The sequence below is a fragment of the Salmo salar genome, chromosome 02, assembly GCF_965601325.2.
Source record: "Salmo salar chromosome 02, fSalSal1, whole genome shotgun sequence".
In the NCBI taxonomy this organism is placed as follows: Eukaryota; Metazoa; Chordata; class Actinopteri; order Salmoniformes; family Salmonidae; genus Salmo; species Salmo salar.
The window spans coordinates 3400618-3421230 of record NC_138292.1 but is presented as its reverse complement, the minus strand read 5'-3'; positions in this window follow the sequence as shown (position 1 = coordinate 3421230).

The following is a 20613-nucleotide window of genomic DNA, read 5'->3' as shown; positions in this document are numbered from 1 at the left end:
AAATCACACCCTGTTCCCTATTCCCTACATAGTGCACTACTTTTGACTAGAGCTCTATGGGGAATAAGGTGGCATTTTGGATGTAGCCTTAACGTCTGGTGTACATTACTGTGCTTCTCTTAATTGTGATGATGTAAACTCTTGGTTGATGACAACTCCCATCCAGTACAGCTGTGAGAAAGAGTGATTAAGACATAGAGTGTAGAGTAATGTACACTATATATACACAAGTATGTGGACACTCCTTCAAATTAGTGGATTCGGCTATTTCAGCCACACCCGTTGCCGACAGGTGTATCAAATCAAGCACACAGCCATGCAATCTCCATAGACAAACATTGGCAGTAGAATGGCCTTTACTGAAGAGCTCAGTGACTTTCAACGTGGCACCCGTCATAGTCAACAATTCTAAGCCGCACACAAGCCATGCGCAATGCCAAGCGTCGGCTGGAGTGATGTAAAAGTTCGCTGCCGTTGGACTCTGGAGCAGTGGAAACGCGTTCTCTGGAATGATGAATCATGCTTCACCATCTGGCAGTCCAATGGACGAATCTGCCCCAATGCATAGGAGGAATAATGGTCTGGGGCTGTTTTTTTATGATTCGGGCAACAAAACAAAATCCTTCCTAGAAGTGTGGAGGTTGTTATATCAGCAAAGTGGGAACCAACTCCATATTAACACCCTTGAATGAGATGTTTGACGAGCAGAGTGTTCACATACTTTTGGACGTGCAGTGTATATGTGTGTTGCTATGGCAATCAAGGCTCTCTCTCAGTATGTAATTACGCTAGGTGGATGGATAATAGTGAGTTCGGTAGTCGCTGAAAAGTTTGAGTTTATATAAAATGAGTATAATAAACTCACATGGTAAAGTATATCACTGCTGAAAATAAGGCTGCTTGGAGGTTCTTTACAGCACCATTTCTTCCAGCAGTGTAAAATATAGTCCTAATATTATATATTACAACTGAAAACTTCACACATCTCAAATAAGCTGAAAATAGATGGTTTTGATTCAATAGTCACCCAATTTAATTTTTTTAAAAGAGAACAAGTATAGAGAAGTTGGTTCAAATTTACAACTGACTTTCTTTCATGACTACGATTTGCATTTGAATGATTATACCTTTGCTACGGCAAGTTCACTCAATTTATGCAATTTATGATTGAAGCTTACATCTACCTCATTCGATCTATGCCTTGTTATGTAAATTTGTCCCCACTATGGCCTAAAATCAGTTTGATTTAACGGTGGAAAACTAGGCTGTTTTTTGTGAGATGTAACTGTCATTGGAATGAGGGACGTGTCGGAATAAAAACCTGTAATCTACATGTTTATGTCATTAGTCTGGCAGAAATAGCACATCGAGAGGGGCAATGAATGTGGGATTGAAGCTGTAATGTCACAACTAACTGTGTAGAACTTGAGTCTCACCATCAATCTGTTGTTGTTCAAACAATTTTAACCAGTTTGGGCTCCAAAAAAAAAGGAAGGAGATGCAGATTTAAATCAACCCAAGCGTTTGCTCCGTTGCTCACTTGGTGCTGAAGTTTTGGGCTCTCCAGTGGCGCAGCGGGCCAAGGCACTGCATCTCAGCGCTAGAGGTGTCACTACAGACTCCCTGGTTCGATTCCAGGCTGTATCACAAACAGGCCGTGATCGGGAGTTCCATAGGGCGGCGCGCAATTGTCCCAGCGCCGTCCGGGTTAGGGTTTGGGCCGGGATAGTCCGTCATTGTAAATAAGAATTTATTCTTAACTGACTTGCCTAGTTATGTAAAGGTTAAATAAAGATGACTGAAGTACTGAACACGTCCTGTAACTGTGGAAGGAAAGGCATGGATAAGGTTCATGGTCGGGTAGTCTTTAATTAAATGTTTTATTTCACCTTTATTTAACCAGGTAGGCCAGATGAGAACAAGTTCTCATTTACAACTGAGACCTAGCCAAGATAAAGCAAAGTCTATCACTCCATTCTGTATCAGCAGACCCCTATATGCCCTCTGAGAGAGAGAAAGGCATCTCTCTCCATCCATCCATCCCCTTCATCCATACATCCCTCCAGCACCGGAGACCCCCACTAAAAAATGGGCCAGCTCACTCCAGGATTCTCGCCAGAGAGAATTTTACACTCTTCATTAACATTATAGTTGCTTGAGGCCGTTGGGTTGTGACGAACTCTGACCCTTAGACTTGATTTCTAAAAATGACCCCTGACCTAGCTCCTGGGTGCTATCCACCATCCAGTGTTATGGATGCGTCCCAAATTGCACCCGATTCCCTATTTTGTGCACTACATTTGATCAAAAATAGTGCCCAAATAGGGAATATGGTGCCATTTGGGATGAAGCATTATGTTTGGAGGCTAGTGGAGAGGAGGGTAGGAGAGCATGGAAAACCCATCTAGGATGCTGCCTTCCTGTCTTTGTAGCAGTGTCTGGAGGAATCTCCGGAGCATCTGCTGGGTTGGAGATAAACACCTACAGGCTAGATGCTGCTTCTACTGCAGCTCATTGAACCCACAGGTAATACCAGGGTACTGTTCTCTTACCTGGCTGTAGCTTAATGACCCCACAGGTAATACCAGGGTACTGTTCTCTTACCTGGCAGTAGCTTAATGACCCCACAGGTAATACCAGGGTACTGTTCTCTTACCTGGCTGTAGCTTAATGACCCCACAGGTAATACCAGGGTACTGTTCTCTTACCTGGCTGTAGCTTAATGACCCCACAGGTAATACCAGGGTACTGTTCTCTTACCTGGCAGTAGCTTAATGACCCCACAGGTAATACCAGGGTACTGTTCTCTTACCTGGCTGTAGCTTAATGACCCCACAGGTAATACCAGGGTACTGTTCTCTTACCTGGCTGTAGCTTAATGACCCCCCAGGTAATACCAGGGTACTGTTCTCTTACCTGGCAGTAGCTTAATGACCCCACAGGTAATACCAGGGTACTGTTCTCTTACCTGGCTGTAGCTTAATGACCCCACAGGTAATACCAGGGTACTGTTCTCTTACCTGGCAGTAGCTTAATGACCCCACAGGTAATACCAGGGTACTGTTCTCTTACCTGGCTGTAGCTTAATGACCCCACAGGTAATACCAGGGTACTGTTCTCTTACCTGGCTGTAGCTTAATGACCCCATAGGTAATACCAGGGTACTGTTCTCTTACCTGGCTGTAGCTTAATGACCCCACAGGTAATACCAGGGTACTGTTCTCTTACCTGGCAGTAGCTTAATGAACCCACAGGTAATACCAGGGTACTGTTCTCTTACCTGGCTGTAGCTTAATGACCCCACAGGTAATACCAGGGTACTGTTCTCTTACCTGGCAGTAGCTTAATGACCCCACAGGTAATACCAGGGTACTGTTCTCTTACCTGGCTGTAGCTTAATGACCCCACAGGTAATACCAGGGTACTGTTCTCTTACCTGGCTGTAGCTTAATGACCCCACAGGTAATACCAGGGTACTGTTCTCTTACCTGGCAGTAGCTTAATGAACCCACAGGTAATACCTGTACATATTCCAAATGGAATGGACTCACCATATACTGGAGGGTTCTACGTGTACATATTGTACATATTGTACTTATAAATTCCATGTAGAACCCTCCAGTATATGGTGAGTAAATTATATTTCGAACCCTCCAGTATATGGTGAGTAAATTATATTTCGAACCCTCCAGTATATGGTGAGTGAATTCCGTTATAACCCTCCAGTATATGGTGAGTAAATTATATTTAGAACCCTCCAGTATATGGTGAGTAAATTATATTTCGACCCTTCAGTATATGGTGAGTAAATTATATTTAGAACCCTCCAGTATATTGTGAGTAAATTCCATTTAGAACCCTCCTGTATATGGTGAGTGAATTCCATTTAGAACCCTCCAGTACATGGTGAGTAAATTCCATGTAGAACCCTCCAGTACATGTTGAGTAAATGCTATGTAGAACCCTACAGTATATGGTGAGTACATTCCATTTAGAACCCTCAAGTATATGGTGAGTAAATTATATTTCATACCCTCCAGTATATGGTGAGTAAATTCCATTTAGAACCCTCCAGTATATGGTGAATAAATTCCATGTAGAACCCTCCAGTAAATGGTGAGTAAATTCCATTTAGAACCCTCAAGTATATGGTGAGTGAATTCCATTTAGAACCCTCCAGTATATGGTGAGTAAATTATATTTAGAACCCTCCAGTATATGGTGAGTAAATTATATTTCGAACCCTCCAGTATATGGTGAGTGAATTCCGTTATAACCCTCCAGTATATGGTGAGTAAATTATATTTAGAACCCTCCAGTATATGGTGAGTAAATTCCATGTAGAACCATCCAGTATATGGTAAGTGAATTCCATTTAGAACCCTCAGGTATATGGTGAGTAAATTATATTTCGACCCTCCAGTATATGGTGAGTAAATTATATTTAGAACCCTCCAGTATATTGTGAGTAAATTCCATTTAGAACCCTCCAAGTATATGGCGAGTAAATTATATTTAGAACCCTCCAGTATATGGTGAGTAAATTATATTTAGAACCCTCCAGTATATGGTGAGTGAATTATATTTCGACCCTCCAGTATATGGTGAGTAAATTCCATGTAGAACCCTCCAGTATATGGTGAGTGAATTCCATTTAGAACCCTCCAGTATATGGTGAGTAAATTCCATTTAGAACCCTCCAGTATATGGTGAGTGAATTCCATTTAGAACCCTCCAGTATATGGTGAGTGAATTCCATTTAGAACCCTCCAGTATATGGTGAGTGAATCCCATTTAGAACCCTTCAAGTATATGGTGAGTAAATTATATTTAGAACCCTCCAGTATATGGTGAGTAAATTATATTTTGAACCCTCCAGTATATGGTGAGTAAATTCCATGTAGAACCCTCCAGTATATGGTGAGTGAATTCCATTTAGAACCCTCCAGTATATGGTGAGTAAATTCCATTATAACCCTCCAGTATATGGTGAGTAAATAAAATGTAGAACCCTCAAGTATATGGTGAGTAAATTATATTTCGCACCCTCCAGTATATGGTGAGTAAATTCCATTTAGAACCCTCCAGTATATGGTGAGTGAATTCCATGTAGAACCCTCCAGTATATGGTGAGTGAATTCCATGTAGAACCCTCCAGTATATGGTGAGTGAATTCCATTTAGAACCCTCCAGTATATGGTGAGTAAATTACATTTAGAACCCTCCAGTATATGGTGAGTAAACTCCACTATAAAAACAATCAGACATGATGTGCATTAGTAAGGACAAGGTGTGTGTTCTTATTACAGTAGGCTTGTCTTGGGATTGAACTGCTCCTACTTCTATCTGTTTGTAACCTATTCACAGATCGTTTGAGTAATCTAGAACCCTATATGCTAAGTAAATTACACATTAATTATACAATAACAGCAGTCTAGCAATAAAACCAATTTAATCATTGTGAGGAAAGAGAAATTAACTTACTAACGGGGGTGGTAAAATATAAAATGCAAAGTGGGATGGGGAAAACTCTTAATCCTTAAATCCTTTAAAACCCTTTAAAAATATGAAAAAAATATAGCTGTATTTTAACAAGCTGTTTTAGTGTGGGTAGTCTGGGTACACATCACCATTTTAAATCAATTGTTTTCTTTTTTTTTTGTAAATCATTTTTGTGCTTGAGGCTGATCTGCCTTGCAGGCAACGTTTCCTTTGATGTGCTTCCCAGATGACCACAACACAGCATCCCAGCCAGAGTTAACTTCTCTGTAGGATTTAGTGTTCGCCGTTCGTACGCCCTCCCAGATGTAACTTTACCAAGTCCAACATTGACTTTATCTCCTGCGCTACGCTGGGGCTTTGAACAATGTGTTGTGGATGGGTGTGAAGTTTGGGATGAGAGGAACTTGAAGTTGGTTGGTAGCCAATGTTGTGGGAATAGAATTAAAGAGGAGAGAAATGCCTTGAAGGCAAATGTACCTTGAAGGCTGTGTCCTTCAAACAGACTGAAAAAAGTGTTTGTGAGGGAGTGATGAATAAACATGACTGTCTCTGTCTCTCTCTCTGTCTCTCTCTCTCTGTCTCTTTCTCTCTCTGTGTCTCTCTCTGTCTCTCTCTCTCTCTCTCTCTCTCTCTCTGTCTCTCTCTCTGTCTCTCTGTCTGTCTCTCTGTCTCTCTCTCTCTCTCTCTCTCTCTCTCTCTCTCTCTTTTGTTTGTTCCTGTTTTCAGTCAGACAATGACCTTTACTTGAAGGGTGACTATCAAATCAAATCAAATGCCAACTGCTGAATATGTAACCACAGTTAAATGAACCCACAGCAGGAGCATAATCAGAACATCAGTGAAACAAATCATTTGACTGTGTTTAGTTGACACCGAAGGGGCCAGAATCTGTGAGAAAACAAACACATCAAGCACACCTCATGAAGTTGTTTACAGATTCAGTCAGGGCATAGAGAATGGCATTGGAGACAATAACAACAGATTACATGTAAGGAACCTACTGTAAACAGATATACAATGGTTTCCTGTGTTCATCCTGATGGTTCCTTCTGTCTCTCTGTCCCCTGACTGTGTTCATACTGATGGTTCCTTCTGTCTCTCTGTCCCCTTCTGTCTCTCTGTCCCCTGACTGTGTTCATCCTGATGGTTCCTTCTGTCTCTCTGTCCCCTGACTGTGTTCATACTGATGGTTCCTTCTGTCTCTCTGTCCCCTGACTGTGTTCATCCTGATGGTTCCTTCTGTCTCTCTGTCCCCTGACTGTGTTCATACTGATGGTTCCTTCTGTCTCTCTGTCCCCTGACTGTGTTCATACTGATGGTTCCTTCTGTCTCTCTGTCCCCTGACTGTGTTCATCCTGATGGTTCCTTCTGTCTCTGTCCCCTGACTGTGTTCATACTGATGGTTCCTTCTGTCTCTCTGTCCCCTGACTGTGTTCATCCTGATGGTTCCTTCTGTCTCTGTCCCCTGACTGTGTTCATCCTGATGGTTCCTTCTGTCTCTCTGTCCCCTGACTGTGTTCATACTGATGGTTCCTTCTGTCTCTCTGTCCCCTGACTGTGTTCATCCTGATGGTTCCTTCTGTCTCTGTCCCCTGACTGTGTTCATACTGATGGTTCCTTCTGTCTCTCTGTCCCCTGACTGTGTTCATACTGATGGTTCCTTCTGTCTCTCTGTCCCCTGACTGTGTTCATCCTGATGGTTCCTTCTGTCTCTCTGTCCCCTGACTGTGTTCATACTGATGGTTCCTTCTGTCTCTCTGTCCCCTGACTGTGTTTATCCTGATGGTTCCCAACTCATATATAACAGCACCTCCCATTGACCGTTTATTATGTAGCCAGTGAACTCTTCCGTTCTTTCTTTACACAATAATGTTATTAAGAAAACATGATTTAAAGGTTTAACGTGTGTCCTGTAGATATATTTCTGGTTCTGCCTTGATAGTCACAGTAGATCATTAGGATGCTTTGGATTAATTCTTCTTTATGGAGCTTCCTGAGCAGAAGCTTTGGATGAAGTCTTCTTTATGGAGCTTCCTGAGCAGAAGCTTTAGATGAAGTCTTCTTTATGGAGCTTCCTGAGCAGAAGCTGTGGATGAACTCTTTTTTTGGAGCTTCCTGAGCAGAAGCTGTGGATGAAGTCTTCTTTATGGAGCTTCCTGAGCAGAAGCTGTGGATGAAGTCTTCTTTATGGAGCTTCCTGAGCAGAAGCTTTGGATTAAGTCTTCTTTATGGAGCTTCCTGAGCAGAAGCTGTGGATGAAGTCTTCTTTATGGAGCTTCCTGAGCAGAAGCTGTGGATGAAGTCTTCTTTATGGAGCTTCCTGAGCAGAAGCTGTGGATGAAGTCTTTTTTTTGAGCTTCCTGAGCAGAAGCTTTGGATGAAGTCTTCTTTATGGAGCTTCCTGAGCAGAAGCTGTGGATGAAGTCTTCTTTATGGAGCTTCCTGAGCAGAAGCTGTGGATGAAGTCTTCTTTATGGAGCTTCCTGAGCAGAAGTGATGTTTCACTTTGAACCTCCATGTGTCTCTATGATGTCATTACCTATTTTATTGGCGTATTAACTCGTGGGTGTTTTTGTTTCAGTTTAAATGTCCACAGCTGAAGTCACGCTGGTTGGAACAGAACCATAAGTACTTGATGGTGAATGTCAATGAACCTTATAGCACATGCATGAACGTATCTAATAAAATACCAACCCGAGGTCTGGTTTCTATCTCCACTATAAGGGTTGGTTTCTATCTCCACTATAAGGGTTGGTTTCTATCTCCACTATAAGGTCTGGTTTCTATCTCCACTATAAGGGTTGGTTTATATCTCCACTATAAGGGTTGGTTTCTATCTCCACTATAAGGTCTGGTTTCTATCTCCACTATAAGGGTTGGTTTATATCTCCACTATAAGGTCAGGTTTCTATCTCCACTATAAGGGTTGGTTTATATCTCCACTATAAGGTCTGGTTTCTATCTCCACTATAAGGGTTGGTTTCTATCTCCACTATAAGGTCTGGTTTCTATCTCCACTATAAGGTCTGGTTTCTATCTCCACTATAAGGGTTGGTTTATATCTCCACTCTAAGGGTTGGTTTATATCTCCACTACAAGGGTTGGTTTATATCTCCACTATAAGGTCTGGTTTCTATCTCCACTATAAGGGTTGGTTTATATCTCCACTATAAGGGTTGTTTTATATCTCCACTATAAGGGTTGGTTTATACCTCCACTATAAGGTCTGGTTTCTATCTCCACTATAAGGGTTGTTTTATATCTCCACTATAAGGTCTGGTTTCTATCTCCACTATAAGGTCTGGTTTCTATCTCCACTATAAGGGTTGTTTTATATCTCCACTATAAGGGTTGTTTAATATCTCCGCTATAAGGGTTGTTTTATATCTCCACTATAAGGGTTGTTTTATATCTCCACTATAAGGGTTGGTTTCTATCTCCACTATAAGGGTTGTTTTATATCTCCACTATAAGGGTTGTTTTTTATCTCCACTATAAGGGTTGTTTTATACCTCCACTATAAGGGTTGTTTTATATCTCCACTATAAGGGTTGTTTTATATCTCCACTATAAGGGTTGTTTTATATCTCCACTATAAGGGTTGTTTTAGATCTCCACTATAAGGGTTGTTTTATATCTCCACTATAAGGGTTGTTTTATATCTCCACTATAAGGGTTGTTTTATATCTCCACTATAAGGGTTGTTTTATATCTCCACTATAAGGGTTGTTTTATATCTCCACTATAAGGGTTGTTTTCTATCTCAGGTTTCTATCTCCACTATAAGGGTTGTTTTATATCTCCACTATAAGGGTTGTTTTATATCTCCACTATAAGGGTTGTTTTATATCTCCACTATAAGGGTTGTTTTATATCTCCACTATAAGGGTTGTTTTCTATCTCAGGTTTCTATCTCCACTATAAGGGTTGTTTTATATCTCCACTATAAGGGTTGTTTTATATCTCAGGTTTCTATCTCCACTATAAGGGTTGTTTTATATCTCCACTATAAGGGTTGTTTTATATCTCCACTATAAGGGTTGTTTTATATCTCCACTATAAGGGTTGTTTTATATCTCCACTATAAGGGTTGTTTTATATCTCCACTATAAGGGTTGTTTTATATCTCAGGTTTCTATCTCCACTATAAGGGTTGTTTTATATCTCCACTATAAGGGTTGTTTTATATCTCCACTATAAGGGTTGTTTTCTATCTCAGGTTTCTATCTCCACTATAAGGGTTGTTTTATATCTCCACTATAAGGGCTGTTTTATATCTCCACTATAAGGGTTGTTTTATATCTCCGCTATAAGGGTTGTTTTCTATCTCAGGTTTCTATCTCCACTATAAGGGTTGTTTTATATCTCCACTATAAGGGTTGTTTTATATCTCCACTATAAGGGTTGTTTTATATCTCCACTATAAGGGTTGTTTTATATCTCAGGTTTCTATCTCCACTATAAGGGTTGTTTTCTATCTCAGGTTTCTATCTCCACTATAAGGGTTGTTTTATATCTCAGGTTTCTATCTCCACTATAAGGGTTGTTTTATATCTCCACTATAAGGGCTGTTTTATATCTCCGCTATAAGGGTTGTTTTATATCTCCACTATAAGGGTTGTTTTCTATCTCAGGTTTCTATCTCCACTATAAGGGTTGTTTTATATCTCCGCTATAAGGGTTGTTTTATATCTCAGGTTTCTATCTCCACTATAAGGGTTGTTTTATATCTCCGCTATAAGGGTTGTTTTATATCTCCACTATAAGGGTTGTTTTATATCTCAGGTTTCTATCTCCACTATAAGGGTTGTTTTATATCTCCACTATAAGGGTTGTTTTCTATCTCAGGTTTCTATCTCCACTATAAGGGTTGTTTTATATCTCCACTATAAGGGTTGTTTTATATCTCCACTATAAGGGTTGTTTTCTATCTCAGGTTTCTATCTCCACTATAAGGGTTGTTTTATATCTCCGCTATAAGGGTTGTTTTATATCTCCACTATAAGGGTTGTTTTCTATCTCAGGTTTCTATCTCCACTATAAGGGTTGTTTTATATCTCCACTATAAGGGTTGTTTTATATCTCCACTATAAGGGTTGTTTTATATCTCCACTATAAGGGTTGTTTTATATCTCCGCTATAAGGGTTGTTTTCTGTCTCAGGTTTCTGTCTCCACTATAAGGGTTGTTTTATATCTCCACTATAAGGGTTGTTTTATATCTCCACTATAAGGGTTGTTTTATATCTCCACTATAAGGGTTGTTTTATATCTCAGGTTTCTATCTCCACTATAAGGGTTGTTTTATATCTCAGGTTTCTATCTCCGCTATAAGGGTTGTTTTATATCTCCACTATAAGGGTTGTTTTATATCTCCACTATAAGGGTTGTTTTATATCTCCACTATAAGGGTTGTTTTCTATCTCAGGTTTCTATCTCCACTATAAGGGTTGTTTTATATCTCCACTATAAGGGTTGTTTTCTATCTCCACTATAAGGGTTGTTTTATATCTCCACTATAAGGGTTGTTTTATATCTCCACTATAAGGGTTGTTTTATATCTCCACTATAAGGGTTGTTTTATATCTCCACTATAAGGGTTGTTTTTATATCAAGTTTTCCATCACGGAAACAAACTGAGACTGAGAATTGCAGTCAGGAGGTCCAGCTGCCTGATGTGGAGAGTGTGTGTATCCCAAATTGCACCCTATTCCCTATGGGTCCTGGTCAAAAGTAGTACACTATATAGGGAATAGGGTGCCAATTGGGACGCAGACCTACAGTCTTAAAAAACTATTTTACATCTGGCTTCGCAAACTGGTTAGAACTGTTTAATACGTGCATGGAAAAAGCAGCCTGTGGAAAGCCAGTCCTCCCTGTTTCTCTCCCTGACCATACTCCCTGTGTGTGTTTCCAATGGTACCCTATTCCCTATATAATTCACTACTTTTGACCAGAGCCTTATTGGCCCTGGTCACATGAAGTGCACTGTAGGGAATAGGGTACCATTTGGAATGTACACCCTGTTATTCCCTGACTAGACCAGATTAGGGACAAAGAGATTATCATCAAAACTGATGCCGGTGTTTTTCTTTGTTCTCAGAGGTGGCACGAAACAACTCGGCCTGTCTGGGACACGTCTGTCTGTCTGTCTGTCTGTCTGTCTGTCTGTCTGTCTGTCTGTCTGTCTGTCTGTCTGCCTGCCTGCCTGCCTGCCTGCCTGCCTGTGGGTCTGTCTGTCTGTGGGTGGGTGTGTCTGTCTGTCTGTCGGTGGGTCTGTCTGTCTGTCTGTCTGTCTGTCTGTCTGTCGGTGGGTGGGTCTGTCTGTCTGTCTGTCTGTCTGTTGGTGGGTGTGTGTCTGTCTGTCGGTGTGTGTCTGTCTGTCTGTCTGTCTGTCTGTCTGTCTGTCTGTCTGTCTGTCTGTCTGTCTGTCTGTCTGTTGGTGGGTGTGTGTCTGTCTGTCGGTGGGTGTGTCTGTCTGTATGTCGATGGTTGGGTCTGTCTGTCTGTCTGTCTGTCTGTCTGTCTGTCTGTCTGTCGGTGGGTGTGTGTCTGTCTGTCGGTGGGTGTGTCTGTCTGTATGTCGATGGTTGGGTCTGTCTGTCTGTCTGTCTGTCTGTCTGTCTGTCTGTCTGTCGGTGGGTGGGTGTGTCTGTCTGTATGTCGGTGGGTGGGTCTGTCTGTCTGTCTGTCGGTGGGTGGGTGTGTCTGTCTGTATGTCGGTGGGTGGGTGGGTCTGTCTGTCTGTCTGTCTGTCTGTCTGTCTGTCTGTCTGTCTGTCTGTCTGTCTGTCTGTCTGTCTGTCTGTCTGTCTGTCGGTGGGTGGGTGGGTGTGTCTGTTGTCTGTCTGTCGGTGGGTGGGTCTGTCTGTCTGTCTGTCTGTCTGTCTGTCTGTCTGTCGGTGGGTCTGTCTGTCTGTCTGTCTGTCTGTCTGTCTGTCTGTCTGTCGGTGGGTGTGTCTGTCGGTGGGTGGGTGTGTCTGTTGTCTGTCTGTCGGTGGGTGGGTGGGTGGGTGGGTCTGTCTGTCTGTCTGTCTGTCTGTCTGTCGGTGGGTGTGTCTGTCGGTGGGTGGGTGGGTGTGTCTGTTGGTGGATGTGTCTGTCGGTGGGTGGGTGTGTCTGTTGTCTGTCTGTCGGTGGGTGGGTGGGTGGGTGGGTCTGTCTGTCTGTCTGTCGGTGGGTGTGTCTGTCGGTGGGTGGGTGGGTGTGTCTGTCGGTGGATGTGTCTGTCGGTGGGTGTGTGTGTGTCTGTCTGTCGGTGGGTGTGTGTGTGTCTGTCTGTCGGTGGGTGTGTGTGTGTCTGTCTGTCTGTCGGTGGGTGTGTGTCTGTCTGTCGGTGGGTGGGTGTGGCCCCAGGCCTGTTGTGCTGATCTGAAGGCTCTTTTGCATGTGTCAGTGCTCCAGCACCAACACTCCAGAGTGTGTGTGTGTGTGTGTGTGTGTGTGAGTGTATCTGAGTGTGTGAGTGTGTGCGGTAGCCAGCACAGCATGTTCCTCGTACTCCCTACATAAGGCCATCTGCCTCTCTGTCAAAGCCTGCAGAAACCACAGGTGTCTCTCTTTCTCTCCCTCCTTCTCTTTCTCTCCCTCCTTCTCTTTCTCTTCCTCCTTCTCTTTCTCTTCCTCCTCATCCATCTCTGTCTCTGGGAGTCTGTCTTTGTTTCTATTCCCTGTTTGGTTTCTAACCAGGAGCTTTTTGACAGATCTTCTACTGGGCCTCTCTCTGAGTGTTTCTCTATTCCATATGGCTGAAATGCAGTGGTCTGGTCTCCTCTGTCTCTGTTCTGTACTCAGGACTACTGGAGGTACAGTATGACTGGTCTCCCCTGTCTCTGTTCTGTCCTCAGGACTACTGGAGGTACAGTATGACTGGTCTCCTCTGTCTCTGTTCTGTCCTCCTCAGGACTACTGGAGGTACAGTATGACTGGTCTCCTCTGTCTCTGTTCTGTCCTCAGGACTACTGGAGGTACAGTATGACTGGTCTCCTCTGTCTCTGTTCTGTCCTCAGGACTACTGGAGGTACAGTATGACTGGTCTCCTCTGTCTCTGTTCTGTCCTCCTCAGGACTACTGGAGGTACAGTATGACTGGTCTCCTCTGTCTCTGTTCTGTCCTCAGGACTACTGGAGGTACAGTATGACTGGTCTCCTCTGTCTCTGTTCTGTCCTCCTCAGGACCACTGGAGGTACAGTATGACTGGTCTCCTCTGTCTCTGTTCTGTCCTCAGGACTACTGGAGGTACAGTATGACTGGTCTCCTCTGTCTCTGTTCTGTCCTCAGGACTACTGGAGGTACAGTATGACTGGTCTCCTCTGTCTCTGTTCTGTCCTCCTCAGGACTACTGGAGGTACAGTATGACTGGTCTCCTCTGTCTCTGTTCTGTCCTCAGGACTACTGGAGGTACAGTATGACTGGTCTCCACTGTCTCTGTTCTGTCCTCAGGACTACTGGAGGTACAGTATGACTGGTCTCCTCTGTCTCTGTGCTGTCCTCCTCAGGACTACTGGAGGTACAGTATGACTGGTCTCCTCTGTCTCTGTGCTGTCCTCCTCAGGACTACTGGAGGTACAGTATGACTGGTCTCCCCTGTCTCTGTTCTGTCCTCCTCAGGACTACTGGAGGTACAGTATGACTGGTCTCCTCTGTCTCTGTTCTGGAGGATACAGGTCAAACACTGAGGCCTCTACCTGAACCTGTGGTCAGGGAGGATACAGGTCAAACAGAAGGGAGCTGTGGTTGTTTGCAGCAGTAGAGTGAGAGGTAGGTAGGAGTGGGCTTTGTAGTGTGAAAGAGAGGAGACTCTGAGTAGTGTGAGAGGGGACTCTGGGTAGTTTTAGAGGGGACTCTGGGTAGTGTGAGAGGGGACTCTGGGTAGTTTTAGAGGGGACTCTGGGTAGTGTGAGAGGAGACTGGGTAGTGTGAGAGGAGACTGGGTAGTGTGAGAGGGGACTCTGGGTAGTGTGAGAGGGGACTCTGGGTAGTTTTAGAGGGGACTCTGGGTAGTGTGACAGGGGACTCTGGGTAGTGTGAGAGGAGACTGGGTAGTGTGAGACGGGACTCTGGGTAGTGTGAGAGGAGACTGGGTAGTGTGAGACGGGACTCTGGGTAGTGTGAGAGGGGACTCTGGGTAGTGTGAGAGGAGACTCTGGGTAGTGTGAGACGGGACTCTGGGTAGTGTGAGAGGAGACTGGGTAGTGTGAGACGGGACTCTGGGTAGTGTGAGAGGGGACTCTGGGTAGTGTGAGAGGGGACTCTGGGTAGTGTGAGACGGGACTCTGGGTAGTGTGAGAGGAGACTGGGTAGTGTGAGACGGGACTCTGGGTAGTGTGAGAGGGGACTCTGGGTAGTGTGAGAGGGGACTCTGGGTAGTGTGAGAGGGGACTCTGGGTAGTGTGAGAGGGGACTCTGAGTAGTGTGAGAGGGGACTCTGGGTAGTGTGAGAGGAGACTGGGTAGTGTGAGACGGGACTCTGGGTAGTGTGAGAGGGGACTCTGGGTAGTGTGAGAGGGGACTCTGGGTAGTGTGAGAGGGGACTCTGGGTAGTGTGAGAGGGGACTCTGGGTAGTGTGACAGGGGACTCTGGGTAGTGTGACAGGGGACTCTGGGTAGTGTGACAGGGGACTCTGGGTAGTGTGAGAGGGGACTGGGTAGTGTGAAAGGGAACTCTGGGTAGTGTGAGAGGGGACTCTGGGTAGTGTGAGAGGGGACTGGGTAGTGTGAGAGGGGACTCTGGGTAGTGTGAGAGAGGACTCTGGGTAGTGTGAGAGGGGACTCTGGGTAGTGTGAGAGGGGACTCTGGGTAGTGTGAGAGGGGACTCTGGGTAGTGTGAGAGAGGACTCTGAGTAGTGTGAGAGAGATAACAATGGTGTCCTGAGGATGGGTTCACAGAGAAACAGAGGGGAGAATGGGCTGGTTTTAGGGAGAGGAAGGGGGAGAAAGGTAGCTCAGGGTAACAGCGAGAAACAGTGGGACATGGGGTGACTGGGGCTGCCTGCAGCGCTACTGTAGCCCCTTAGTTCCAGAGAGGACATGGGGTGACTGGGGCTGCCTGCAGCGCTACAGTAGCCCTTTAGTTCCAGAGAGGACATGGGTTGACTGGGGCTGCCTGCAGCGCTACAGTAGCCCCTTAGTTCCAGAGAGGACATGGGGTGACTGGGGCTGCCTGCAGCGCTACTGTAGCCCCTTAGTTCCAGAGAGGACATGGGGTGACTGGGGCTGGCTGCAGCACTACTGTAGCCCCTTGCCTTAGTTCCAGAGAGGACATGGGGTGACTGGGGCTGGCTGCAGCGCTACTGTAGCCCCTTAGTTCCAGAGAGGACATGGGGTGACTGGGGCTGGCTGCAGCACTACTGTAGCCCCTTGCCTTAGTTCCAGAGAGGACATGGGGTGACTGGGGCTGGCTGCAGCGCTACTGTAGCCCCTTAGTTCCAGAGAGGACATGGGGTGACTGGGGCTTGCTGCAGCACTACCGTAGCCCCTTGCCTTAGTTCCAGAGAGGACATGGGGTGACTGGGGCTGGCTGCAGCGCTACTGTAGCCCCTTGCCTTAGTTCCAGAGAGGACATGGGGTGACTGGGGCTGCCTGCAGCACTACTGTAGCCCCTTGCCTTAGTTCCAGAGAGGACATGGGGTGACTGGGGCTGCCTGCAGCGCTACTGTAGCCCCTTGCCTTAGTTCCAGAGAGGACATGGGGTGACTGGGGCTGGCTGCAGCACTACTGTAGCCCCTTAGTTCCAGAGAGGACATGGGGTGACTGGGGCTGCCTGCAGCGCTACTGTAGCCCCTTGCCTTAGTTCCAGAGAGGACATGGGGTGACTGGGGCTGACTGCAGCGCTACTGTAGCCCCTTCCCTTAGTTCCAGAGAGGACATGGGGTGACTGGGGCTGGCTGCAGCACTACTGTAGCCCCTTGCCTTAGTTCCAGAGAGGACATGGGGTGACTGGGGCTGGCTGCAGCACTACTGTAGCCCCTTGCCTTAGTGACGGAGAGGACATGGGGTGACTGGGGCTTGCTGCAGAGCTACTACATTTCAAGACATTTAAAGACATTTCAAGACATATGAAGACATTTCAAGACATATAACGACATTTCAAGACATTTAAAGACGTATAAAATGTTTTCAAGACATTTCAAGACATATAAAGACATTTCAAGACATGTAAAAACATATGAAGACATTTAAAGACATTTCAAGACATGTAAAATACATTTAAAAGACATATAAAGACATTTCATGACATTTAAAGACATAACAGCATTTAAAGACATTTAAATACATACAGGTCAGTCTCAGTTCTTATGTAAAGACATACAGGTCAGTCTCTCAGTTCTAAAGACATACAGATCAGTCTCTCAGTTCTAAAGTAAAGACATACAGGTCAGTCTCTCAGTTCTAAAGTAAAGACATACAGGTCAGTCTCTCAGTTCTAAAGACATACAGGTCAGTCTCTCAGTTCTAAAGACATACAGGTCAGTCTCTCAGTTCTAAAGACATACAGTCAGTCTGAGCATACAGGTCAGTCTCTCAGTTCTAAAGACATACAGGTCAGTCTCTCTGTTCTAAAGACATACAGGTCAGTCTCTCAGTTCTAAAGACATACAGGTCAGTCTCTCAGTTCTAAAGTAAAGTACAGGTCAGTCTCTCAGTTCTAAAGACATACAGGTCAGTCTCTCAGTTCTAAAGACATACAGGTCAGTCTCTCAGTTCTAAAGACATACAGGTCAGTCTCTCAGTTCTAAAGACATACAGGTCAGTCTCTCAGTTCTAAAGACATGCAGGTCAGTCTCTCAGTTCTAAAGTAAAGACATACAGGTCAGTCTCTCAGTTCTAAAGACATACAGGTCAGTCTCTCAGTTCTAAAGTAAAGACATACAAGTCAGTCTCTCAGTTCTAAAGACATACAGATCAGTCTCTCAGTTCTAAAGTAAAGACATACAGGTCAGTCTCTCAGTTCTAAAGACATACAGGTCAGTCTCTCAGTTCTAAAGTAAAGACATACAGGTCAGTCTCTCTGTTCTAAAGACATACAGGTCAGTCTCTCAGTTCTAAAGACATACAGGTCAGTCTCTCAGTTCTAAAGACATACAGGTCAGTCTCTCTGTTCTAAAGACATACAGGTCAGTCTCTCAGTTCTAAAGACATACAGGTCAGTCTCTCAGTTCTAAAGACATACAGGTCAGTCTCACAGTTCTAAAGACATACAGGTCAGTCTCTCAGTTCTAAAGACATACAGGTCAGTCTCTCTGTTCTAAAGACATACAGGTCAGTCTCTCTGTTCTAAAGACATACAGGTCAGTCTCTCAGTTCTAAAGACATACAGGTCAGTCTCTCAGTTCTAAAGACATACAGGTCAGTCTCTCAGTTCTAAAGACATACAGGTCAGTCTCTCTGTTCTAAAGACATACAGGTCAGTCTCTCAGTTCTAACGTAAAGAGATGCAGGTCAGTCTCTCTGTTCTAAAGACATACAGGTCAGTCGCTCAGTTCTAAAGACATACAGGTAGTCTCTCATTTCTAAAGTAAAGACATGCAGGTCAGTCTCTCAGTTCTAAAGACATACAAGTCAGTCTCTCAGTTCTAAAGTAAAGACATGCAGGTCAGTCTCTCAGTTCTAAAGTAAAGGCATACAGGTCAGTCTCTCAGTTCTAAAGACATACAGGTCAGTCTCTCAGTTCTAAAGTAAAGACATACAGGTCAGTCTCTCAGTTCTAAAGTAAAGACATACAGGTCAGTCTCTCAGTTCTAAAGACATACAGGTCAGTCTCTCAGTTCTAAAGTAAAGACATACAGGTCAGTCTCTCAGTTCTAAAGACATACAGATCAGTCTCTCAGTTCTAAAGTAAAGACATACAGGTCAGTCTCTCAGTTCTAAAGACATACAGGTCAGTCGCTCAGTTCTAAAGTAAAGACATACAGGTCAGTCTCTCAGTTCTAAAGACATACAGGTCAGTCTCTCAGTTCTAAAGTAAAGACATACAGGTCAGTCTCTCAGTTCTAAAGACATACAGGTCAGTCTCTCAGTTCTAAAGTCAGGCAGCCCGCAGACATACAGGTCAGTCTCTCAGTTCTAAAGACATACAGGTCAGTCTCTCAGTTCTAAAGTAAAGACATCAGGTCAGTCTCTCAGTTCTAAAGACATACAGGTCAGTCTCTCAGTTCTAAAGACATACAGGTCAGTCTCTCAGTTCTAGAAGACATACAGGTCAGTCTCTCAGTTCTAAAGACATACAGGTCAGTCTCTCAGTTCTAAAGACATACAGGTCAGTCTCTCTGTTCTAAAGACATACAGGTCAGTCTCTCAGTTCTAAAGACATACAGGTCAGTCTCTCAGTTCTAAAGACATACAGGTCAGTCTCTCAGTTCTAAAGACATACAGGTCAGTCTCTCTGTTCTAAAGACATACAGGTCAGTCTCTCAGTTCTAACGTAAAGAGATGCAGGTCAGTCTCTCTGTTCTAAAGACATACAGGTCAGTCGCTCAGTTCTAAAGACATACAGGTAGTCTCTCCTTTCTAAAGTAAAGACATGCAGGTCAGTCTCTCAGTTCTAAAGACATACAAGTCAGTCTCTCAGTTCTAAAGTAAAGACATGCAGGTCAGTCTCTCAGTTCTAAAGTAAAGACATACAGGTCAGTCTCTCAGTTCTAAAGACATACAGGTCAGTCTCTCAGTTCTAAAGACATACAGGTCAGTCTCTCAGTTCTAAAGACATACAGGTCAGTCTCTCTGTTCTAAAGACATACAGGTCAGTCTCTCAGTTCTAACGTAAAGAGATGCAGGTCAGTCTCTCTGTTCTAAAGACATACAGGTCAGTCGCTCAGTTCTAAAGACATACAGGTAGTCTCTCCTTTCTAAAGTAAAGACATGCAGGTCAGTCTCTCAGTTCTAAAGACATACAAGTCAGTCTCTCAGTTCTAAAGTAAAGACATGCAGGTCAGTCTCTCAGTTCTAAAGTAAAGACATACAGGTCAGTCTCTCAGTTCTAAAGACATACAGGTCAGTCTCTCAGTTCTAAAGACATACAGGTCAGTCTCTCTGTTCTAAAGACATACAGGTCAGTCTCTCTGTTCTAAAGACATACAGGTCAGTCTCTCAGTTCTAAAGACATACAGGTCAGTCTCTCAGTTCTAAAGACATACAGGTCAGTCTCTCAGTTCTAAAGACATACAGGTCAGTCTCTCTGTTCTAAAGACATACAGGTCAGTCTCTCAGTTCTAACGTAAAGAGATGCAGGTCAGTCTCTCTGTTCTAAAGACATACAGGTCAGTCGCTCAGTTCTAAAGACATACAGGTAGTCTCTCCTTTCTAAAGTAAAGACATGCAGGTCAGTCTCTCAGTTCTAAAGACATACAAGTCAGTCTCTCAGTTCTAAAGTAAAGACATGCAGGTCAGTCTCTCAGTTCTAAAGTAAAGACATACAGGTCAGTCTCTCAGTTCTAAAGACATACAGGTCAGTCTCTCAGTTCTAAAGTAAAGACATACAGGTCAGTCTCTCAGTTCTAAAGTAAAGACATACAGGTCAGTCTCTCAGTTCTAAAGACATACAGGTCAGTCTCTCAGTTCTAAAGTAAAGACATACAGGTCAGTCTCTCAGTTCTAAAGACATACAGATCAGTCTCTCAGTTCTAAAGTAAAGACATACAGGTCAGTCTCTCAGTTCTAAAGACATACAGGTCAGTCTCTCAGTTCTAAAGACATACAGGTCAGTCGCTCAGTTCTAAAGTAAAGACATACAGGTCAGTCTCTCAGTTCTAAAGACATACAGGTCAGTCTCTCTGTTCTAAAGACATACAGGTCAGTCTCTCAGTTCTAAAGACATACAGGTCAGTCTCTCAGTTCTAAAGACATACAGGTCAGTCTCTCTGTTCTAAAGACATACAGGTCAGTCTCTCAGTTCTAAAGACATACAGGTCAGTCTCTCTGTTCTAAAGACATACAGGTCAGTCTCTCAGTTCTAACGTAAAGAGATGCAGGTCAGTCTCTCTGTTCTAAAGACATGCAGGTCAGTCTCTCAGTTCTAAAGACATACAGGTCAGTCTCTCTGTTCTAAACACATACAGGTCAGTCTCTCAGTTTTAAAGTAAATGTATAGTAAATAGTAAATACAAGTAAAGAGG